The sequence below is a fragment of the Pteropus alecto genome, unplaced genomic scaffold, assembly GCF_000325575.1.
Source record: "Pteropus alecto unplaced genomic scaffold, ASM32557v1 scaffold98, whole genome shotgun sequence".
Classification (NCBI taxonomy): domain Eukaryota; kingdom Metazoa; phylum Chordata; class Mammalia; order Chiroptera; family Pteropodidae; genus Pteropus; species Pteropus alecto.
Window position 1 is genome coordinate 4,813,284 of NW_006443570.1, and position 8,547 is coordinate 4,821,830.

Consider the following 8,547-nt stretch of genomic DNA (forward strand, 5'->3'; position numbering starts at 1 on the left):
TTCCCTACAGAAAGGCTTTAAGGCAGGTTGAAGTTTGTTCCACTGAGGGAACCAAATGAAGATGAATGTGGCCAAGCATAATGAGTAAATGGGAGAGTTACAGAAGATTGCAATAGTGAAATAAGCAAGTGCCAGATGTAGGCTTTGCTAAAATGTTTTGTCTTAAATGCAATGAGAAGTCCCTGAAAGTTTCTAAGCAGGAAAGTGGATAATTCCTCCATGGAGAAACAACCAGCTCAAGAAAAAAACCTTCAGATTCTGACAGTTGGAAATCCCCAATGGAAAGCCCAGGCAGGTCATTATAGTGCAATGGTTCTTCAATTTTTTTTATCTTAGGACCCCTTTATATTCTTAAAAGTTATTCAGTACCCCAAAGAGCTTTTAAATTATGGATTATATATATTTGAAATTAAAATGAGAAATTTTAAAAATACTCATTTAAAAATAACAATAATAAACTCATATGTTAACATAGTTTTATGAAAAATAACTATAGTGGTATTATTTTATGCTTTTGCAAATCTCGGGTTCTTCATTCATTGTGTTGTGCTATCACAGGTTGTGTAGCCTCTGGAAGATTCCACCATATACTCAGGAGAGAATAAAAGTTAAAAAAGTAAGTAATGATTTAATATTATCTTAAAAATAATTTTGATTTCAAGTATCCCCTGAAAGGGTCTCAAGGACCTCCAGGGTTACCTGGACCATGTGTGGAGAGCCACTACTTTAGAGTGAAACTCACCATTGGACAAGCACTAATGCACACATGCATGCAAAGCTTCCAACCGGTTTTTCAGTGATTGTATTGCTTGGGGTATTAGAGCAAAGTCTAAGTTACTGTACTGAGATCCTCAAATACATAAATGTAAGAAGATAGAAGTTAACTTCTGTTTGTTCCACAGGTCATTTAAAGACCAAGCTTCCTTTCATTTCATTCGTTTGCCATCCCTAAAAAGATTATCTTTATCTAACCATGGGCCATCTGTGTTCCAGCTTGCAGGAAGGGAAAATAAACATAAATTCAAGGCAGCAATTTTGGTTTAAACTAACGAAGCAGAAACAGCACATGTAAATTTCACTCCATTTTATTGATTAAAAATTGGTTACGTGACCTCGCCTAGTCACAAAAGAGGCTGAGAAATGTATTCTTTAGCTGGGCAGCCAAGTAGCAAGAAAGAAATGATTTGAGGACTAACCAGCAGTCTGCAGTACCTCACTCTCACATATGAACATTTATACAAGTGATATAAGTTCATTCGAGAAAAGTCACAACATGAAAAAACAAAACAAATAAAAAAAACAGCTAAGCAAAATGAAAACAAACGAAAGCAACACAAACAAAAAAGTTGGCAGAATTAGACAAGGCAAGGAGCATGGAAAATCTAAACAAACCAACCAACCCTATAATTGATATTCTCAAATAAAGAGAAAGATCCTACCATCCGTGAAAGTGGAACAAGATGCCACTAAGAAAAACAGAGATGAGAGATTGAATGTTTTCCCCTAAAATCAAGAACATGCAAAGATGTCCATTCTTATCACCTCTGCTCAACATTAGGAAGTCTGTGCCAGTACAATAGGCAAGAAAAATAGGAAGCATACAGATTGGAAAAGAAGTAAAACCATATTTGTTGCGGCTGTAGAAAATTCTAAAACATTTTTAAAAACCTATTAGAACCAATAAGTGAGTTTAGCAAGGATGTAGGACATAGGTCAATATACAAAGAGTAGCAATAAACATTTTGAAATTTAAAGTTAAAAATGCTATTTACAATAACATCACAAACGTGAAATACTTAGGGATAAATTTAATAACACTTGTACGATTAAAACCACAAACATTGCTAAGAGAAGTTAAGACACCTAAACAAATGGAGAGCTCTACCATATTCATTGAAGAGAAAATTCAATACTGTTAAAATATCAATTCTTCCTGTGTTGACTTATAGATTTAAAACAGTCCCAAACAAAATTCCAGAAAGCTTTTTTTTTTGTAGAAATTGACAAGCTATTCTAAAATTTATATAGAATTGCGAAGAACCTACAATTGGCAAAACAATTTTGAGAAAGAGAATGACATTGGAATGTTTAGTGTACATGGAGGATGTAGTGTCCATTCATCCATAAAGCTACAGTAGCCTAGAAGGTATGATATTTGTTCTTAATGGACCAGAATAGAGAATTCAAAAATAAAACCACACATCTGTGGTCAATTGATTTTTGACAAAGATGACAATATTATTCAATTCAATAGTCTTCAAAAAATGGCACTGGAACAGCTGGATTTCTATATAAAAAAAAAAAAAGTACTTGACCCTTATTTCACTCCATACACAAAAATTACCCTGAAATGGATTATGGACACAAACATAAAAGCTAAAACTTCTAAAACAAAAGCAGGAGAAAATCTTCAGGACCACGGTAAAGATTTCTTTACATAGGACACAAAAAGCACAAACTGTAGAAGAAAAAAATCGATAAATTGGACTTCATTAAAATTAAAACTTCTGTCTACAGCCATGCCATCCTGAACAAGCCCAATCTCATCTGATCTCGGGAGCTAAGCAGTTTTGGGCCTGGTTAGTACTTGGATGGGAGACCACCTAGGAAGAACAGGTGCTGTAGGCATGAAAAAAAAATAAATAAATAAAATAAGAGATTGCAAGCTGACAAGGTCTTTGCAATGTGTGAGATCAACCAAGGATTGCCTTGCCTAAAAAAAAAAAAAAAAAAAAAATTAAAACTTCTGCTCTTTGAAACACACTGTTAAGAGAAAAAATTATAAAGCCACAAACAGGGAGAAAATATCTGCAATGTGTTTATATTACAAAGGACTTGCATTCATTACATATAAAGAACTCTTCAAACTAAATAACAAGAATGCTGTATGCCTGAAACTAATATAATATTGAATGTCAACTGTAATTGAAAAATTTTAAAAATGTTTTTAAAAAACCCCCAAATCCCTCAATAACAAGACTACAAACCCAATTAAATTTTTTTTTTAAATAGACAAAAGATTTAAGCAGACACTTCATCAAAGAATGGCTAACAAAGACATGAGAAAATGCTCATATCATTAGTCATCGAGGCAATTCCAATTAAAGCCACAAGAAAATACTACTATACATTCACTAAAATGATTAAAATGAAAAAGACTAACAATACCAAAACTTAGTGAGAATGTAGAGTAACTGGAACACTGCTAGTGGGAATATAAAATGGCACCACCACTTTGGAAAAGTTTGGCAGTTTTTTAAAATAAAATTAAACATATATTTATTATACTATTTATCGATTTCATTTTGAGATGTTAATCCCAGAGAAATCGAAACTTATGTCCACACAAAGACTTGTATATAAATGTTCATATCAGCTTTCCTCCTAATAATCCCAAATTGGAAGTGACCCAAATGGTCTATCAAGAGGTGGATAGACAAAAGTCTGTGGTATGCAATGGAATGCTACTCAGCAATGAGAAGAAATTACTGACACAAGCAGCGTTATGAAGGAATCTCGAAGCTATTATTCTGAGTGAAGGAAGTCAGACACAAAGAGAGAAAATTGTATGATTCCAAAATGAAACTCTAGAAAAGACAAATCTAATTTATGGTGTCAGAAGGCAGGTGGGTGCTTGGGACCAGGATAAGAGGGTGATTGACTGCAAAGGGGCTCAAGGGAACTTTTTGGGGCGATGAGAATTTTCTACATCTTGATCGTGGTGGTGGTTACGTGGGTGTATTCATTTATCAAGTTTTATCTAAATGCACACTTAAGTAGGTTCATGTTATATGTAAACTACATCACAAAGTTGAGTTTTTATTTTTAAATTTTAATTTGTTTGTTTGTTTATTTATTTTTATGGTGACATTGGTTAATGAAATCCAGTAGGTTTCAGGTGTACAATTTAACAGTAAGGCATATATTTTGCATCGTGTGTTCACCTCCCATAGTTAGATTTCTTTCTGTCACCACATATTTGACCCCTTTTATCCCATCTACCTCCCTCCTCCCCCCTCCAAAAGTTGAGCTTTTAAAAAGGAAATAGAGTATAAGCTCCTAAGAGCTGAGACTTTTGTCTTTGTTCACTGCTATATTCCTATCACCTAGAACAGTGACTGGCATACTGTAGATTCTCCCTAAATATTTGTTGAATGAATTATTAAAGACAAAAATAAAGGTCTTGGAGATTAAAATTTTGAGATAAAATTTAAAATAAAAAAATAGAGGGACTGGGAGATAAAATTGCTCCCAGAAAATAAAACAAAAAAGATAAAAAGATGGACAACAAAAGAGAAAAGTTTAGAGAATCAGTTCAGATCTGACATCTTACTACTAAGAGTTGCAGAAAACAAGAACAGAGCAAATAGAGGAGGAAAATATGAGTAAATAGATAACATAATGAACTGATGGACATGAGTTTCAGATTTAAAAATCACACCAAGTCGATTATAACAAATGAAAAAGACTGCCAGCAGGACCCGTCAGCATGAACTTTCACAACAATGAGGACAAAAAGAAGACTCTAAATGCTCCCAGAGAGAAAAGAACTAGAATCAGGATAGCGTGGACATCTCACCAGTACCACTGGAACTTAGACCACAGCGGAGCAATGCTTTCAAATTATAAGGGAAACTGATTTGCTACCTAGTATTCCAAACCCAGCCAATTGATCAAGTGACATGCTAGAATCAAGACATTTTCAGAATACAAGGTCTCAAAAATTTTACCTCCCATGGACCATTTCTCCGAAAGCTACTTAAGGATGAGCTGCAGCAAAAAGAGGAAGAAAAAAAATTTAAAGATAAGACATAGGATTCAGGAAATAAGAGGTCTAACCATGAGAGAGGCAAAAGGAATCTTTAGAATGATGGTCAAGTGACCTTGTAGGAGCCTGGAAAGCACCTAGACCAGATGGGAGCAGGAGGAAGCAGGGTTCCAGGAAGGATGTTGCAAAGAAAAAAATTTTTCTTTGAAAATACTGAGAAGATTTTAATTTCTGTCAGAGAATGTAGGGATTAATTAGCAATAAGTACATGGAAAATTAAATAAAATTTTAAAAAAAGAGAGAGACAGACAGAAGTTTAATTCCAGGGGAAATGAAGTTATTCAAGATAGCGTACGACATGGCTCAGCTGTGAACAATATTTACATAGTCATAATAATATAAGCACTTAATGATATCATAAAATATGAGATAGCAGCTCTGTTGGGAAGATGAGGGAGAAGAAAGATGACGTGTGTGTGTATGAGCTAAATCTCCATCTTCTATCACAGGAAGACAGTAAGTAATATTTACAGCTGAAAATTCGGTGAGTAGTTGTATAAGCATGTGGTTTAGAAATATGAAGGGAAATACCAAGCAAAGTAGAACTGAAAGTATTGGTCTCTGGGGCCAAGAATTGGAATGAAGAGAGAAAGGGCAGGGGCTTCTGTTTGTCTTTATAAGCCTCTTGGAACTCTTTGAGTTCTATAACTATGTACATATATATTTTTGATAAAAATAAAAATTAAAGGACAAAGAAAGAAAGATAGTACAAAGGAGAAAGCATATACACGATTGTATGACAAAAGTTGTCCCCCTGGACTGCTAGCAATTATAGAAGGCAAAAGCCATGAGAATTAGGCAGCATAGGAAGAGATATATTTTTCTTAGGCAGAAACACAACCTACTTTTAGTTAAAGGGACCTTTCTCTTCTTTTGTATAATATTTGATTTTTTTGGATTACAAAAAAATGTAAAATGTGTTCAATGTAGAAAATAGGAAAAGAGAAGAGCCTACGAAAGCAAATAACAATCCCCTCTACCCACTATCCGGGAATAGTCACTGTTCGAAATTTGGTCTTTCCTTCATTTTTAATGTATAAATAATTGGGATCAGACAATATGCAGGTTTATATCATGCCATTTTTTCACTTTACATTCTTGTGCGAGAATTTTCCTGTCATTAAATATTCTTTGTAAATACGGGGGAAGAAAAATAGTATAGGAAATGAGGAAGTGGCAACTGAGTGTGTCAACAATTCTTTGAGGAAAAGGAGAAGAGAAATGAAGTGGGAGTTGAAGAACGATGTGGGGGAAGGGGGGTTTCCCCACCCCTGAGAGGTACTCAATTCTGTTTGTAGACTGGTAGGAATGATTTGGTGGTGAGAATGATGATTCGAAGCGGGGCGGGGGTTCGCTTAAGGAGCAGAGTCTTTGGAAAGGTGAGGGCTTTGGAGCGAGAGTGGACGCATTGGCATGTGAGAAGGGAGGAGGAGCAGGAGGAAGAGGTGATGCACATGCAAGAGGGGTGAGGATTTGGTGGTGGGGATGGCAGAGTCATGTTGACAGTTTCTCAGTTAAGTATGCGGTAAGGTGATCCATCGAGAAGAGGGAAGAGGAGGAGGGGTGGGAGGTTTGAGGGAAGATGAAAAGGCTTGAGATGTCCTGTGGAGTGGAAGCAGAACCACCAGAGAAACAGAGCAGGACTGCTGGGTGAAGTCAAACTCACGTGAGGTTTGTGAGCATCAAGACCAAGTGACTTCAGTCAACTGTGTGATCCTCTCTAGCAATGGCCAGCTACTAGGCCAGGCCTGGAGAATGCATATGGTAGATGACATCCAGGGTTGGGGTTTTGCCAGGTCCATTATAACAACAGAAAGAGGGGACGAGGAGGGATGGGGTAAAGGGATTGAAAGGGATGGACCTTAGAGTCTAAATTGAGCAAGAAGGGAGACATCAGGATGGGCCGATGGCTAGTGAGAAAGTGGTACCTGACCAGGAGGTGTCAACAAGCTTGCCGAAGTGTGACCGCAGGAGGACCTGTACAAGTGAGCTGGAAGGACAGGAGGTGGTGGTCACGAAGTGGTGTTTGAAATCAGAGGTTTCAGAGGAGGTGTAATTTCTGGTGAGGATAAGGTTCCGGGAGGTGGGTCAAGGAACAGGTAGTAACAGGAGTTTCAAAGGATCTGGGATTTTTAAAGAAGGAAAGAAGGAAGAAAAATAAATGGAAAGCTAGGAGGACTCTTACCTTCTTCCGTCCAAGCCCTAAGGTACTCAGGGTGTGACAGAAGAAAAGCCTTCCATTAAAAGGGCTGCAGGAGAGGCTGCCAGGAGGTGAAGGGCGTTCTGGGGTGGCCACGGTGACTTGGACTTCTGATGGGAATGGAAGTGAAGAGCAGAGTGAGGCATGGAGAGACTGGTTCAGGGGTCTTTGGGGTGGGGTGGGTCTGCGTCTCTTTCTGGCCTGCTGCTTCCTTCCCTCTGTGGCTTAGCCTTCCTCTACCTCTGATGAGGGTGCCCAGACTCTGCCTCCTGCTCCGCCTCTTCCTCTCACCCGTCTTCCGAAAGTGCTGTGCTTTCCCCACAGAAAGACACTGCCTTAGCCTTAGATCGCTCACGTCTTAACTTGTTTGTTTTCCTCACCCCTAAGCCCTGGGACCACATTGATTTATCTTTGAGTCCCCCATGCATAGACCATGCTGTGCTCAAGGTAGGTGCTCCCAGGCACATGCTTGATTAACCTGAATCCACTCAGGAGGGGAAAGGGGAAGGAAACATGATGAATAAGAACCTTCCATGTCCAGGCACATGTTAGACCACATTAAATATGTCTGTGGTTTCCCTGGTGGAGCACTGGCACTCAGCATATCTTAGGGGTTATTATTTACTCCTCCTAACACCTCCTTGGGTAGGTATTGTTACCTAGTTTAGTCTATGTATTCATTTAACAAGTATTTCTTGAGTGCCCACTGTGTATCAGGCACTGTGTTAGACGCTGAGAATACTAAGTGTATATGAGTGTGCTGGTCCACCTTGGTTTGACGCCAAATCCCCAAATCCATTCTCTGCCCTGCCCTGCCTTATAGACAGAGAGGCTGTCCTTTTGGCCTGCATTAACCCAGCTCGCTTAGCAGCTCCTTCTAAGTGTGTTGGGCCAATGGGGTAGGAGAGAAGTTGGAGTGTTTATTCCTTGTTCCCACCTTGCTTTGGGCTGTGTTTCTGGCAGTGGCATGACTACAGCCTCTATAGGTCCACCCCTCCTTATGGTTCTAGGTCTCAAGAGACTTTGGTAACGGTGCTCCCATGTTTCCCGCCTCCCTGCCACTCAACACACATGGAGCTGGGGAGACAATGTTCTGAGTTTCGGGGCCTCAAGCTTGTGGTTAAATCCATAGAGGTCTCTTTGGCAGTGGCCTAGGTAGACCAGTTGTTTGTGTGTCGGCTTCTCCCTTCAACACAGCTACTGCCCAGCTGCTCTGTGCCCAGCACAGTGCTGGTGCAGTGCTCAGAGAGAAGTGACTAATGCCTGGTTCTTGCCTTCCAGGATCTCCTGGACTTCAGGGTCTAATGCCTGACACATAGAGTGCAGAATTTGTTGGAAGGAAGAAAGGGATGATAAAAGAAAGGGAAGGAGGGTGGGCAGGAGGGAGAGAAGGATGGAGGGAGGATGGACCTTGTATCTGAGTCAGTTCCATGAATTTGTTCTCTCAGGGTCACCAAGCCTGAGGTCATAACCAAACAGATCTCTGAAAAGTATCGTGTAAAAGGGGGCAACTCTGTTG

The 8,547-nt window shown here is 38.9% G+C and overlaps 1 long non-coding RNA gene and 1 pseudogene across 2 annotated transcripts in view; both read left to right on the plus strand.

The window, feature by feature from the left end:
• Positions 1 to 8,547, plus strand: part of LOC112473189 — a 13,414-nt gene that overhangs the window by 3,599 nt on the left and 1,268 nt on the right. For both annotated transcript variants that reach the window (XR_003043949.1, XR_003043948.1), the window contains exon 3: positions 559 to 616. This is a non-coding gene — a long non-coding RNA (uncharacterized LOC112473189). The remainder of the gene's footprint in view (positions 1 to 558; positions 617 to 8,547) is intronic.
• LOC112473250 lies at positions 2,510 to 2,628 on the plus strand (annotated as a pseudogene).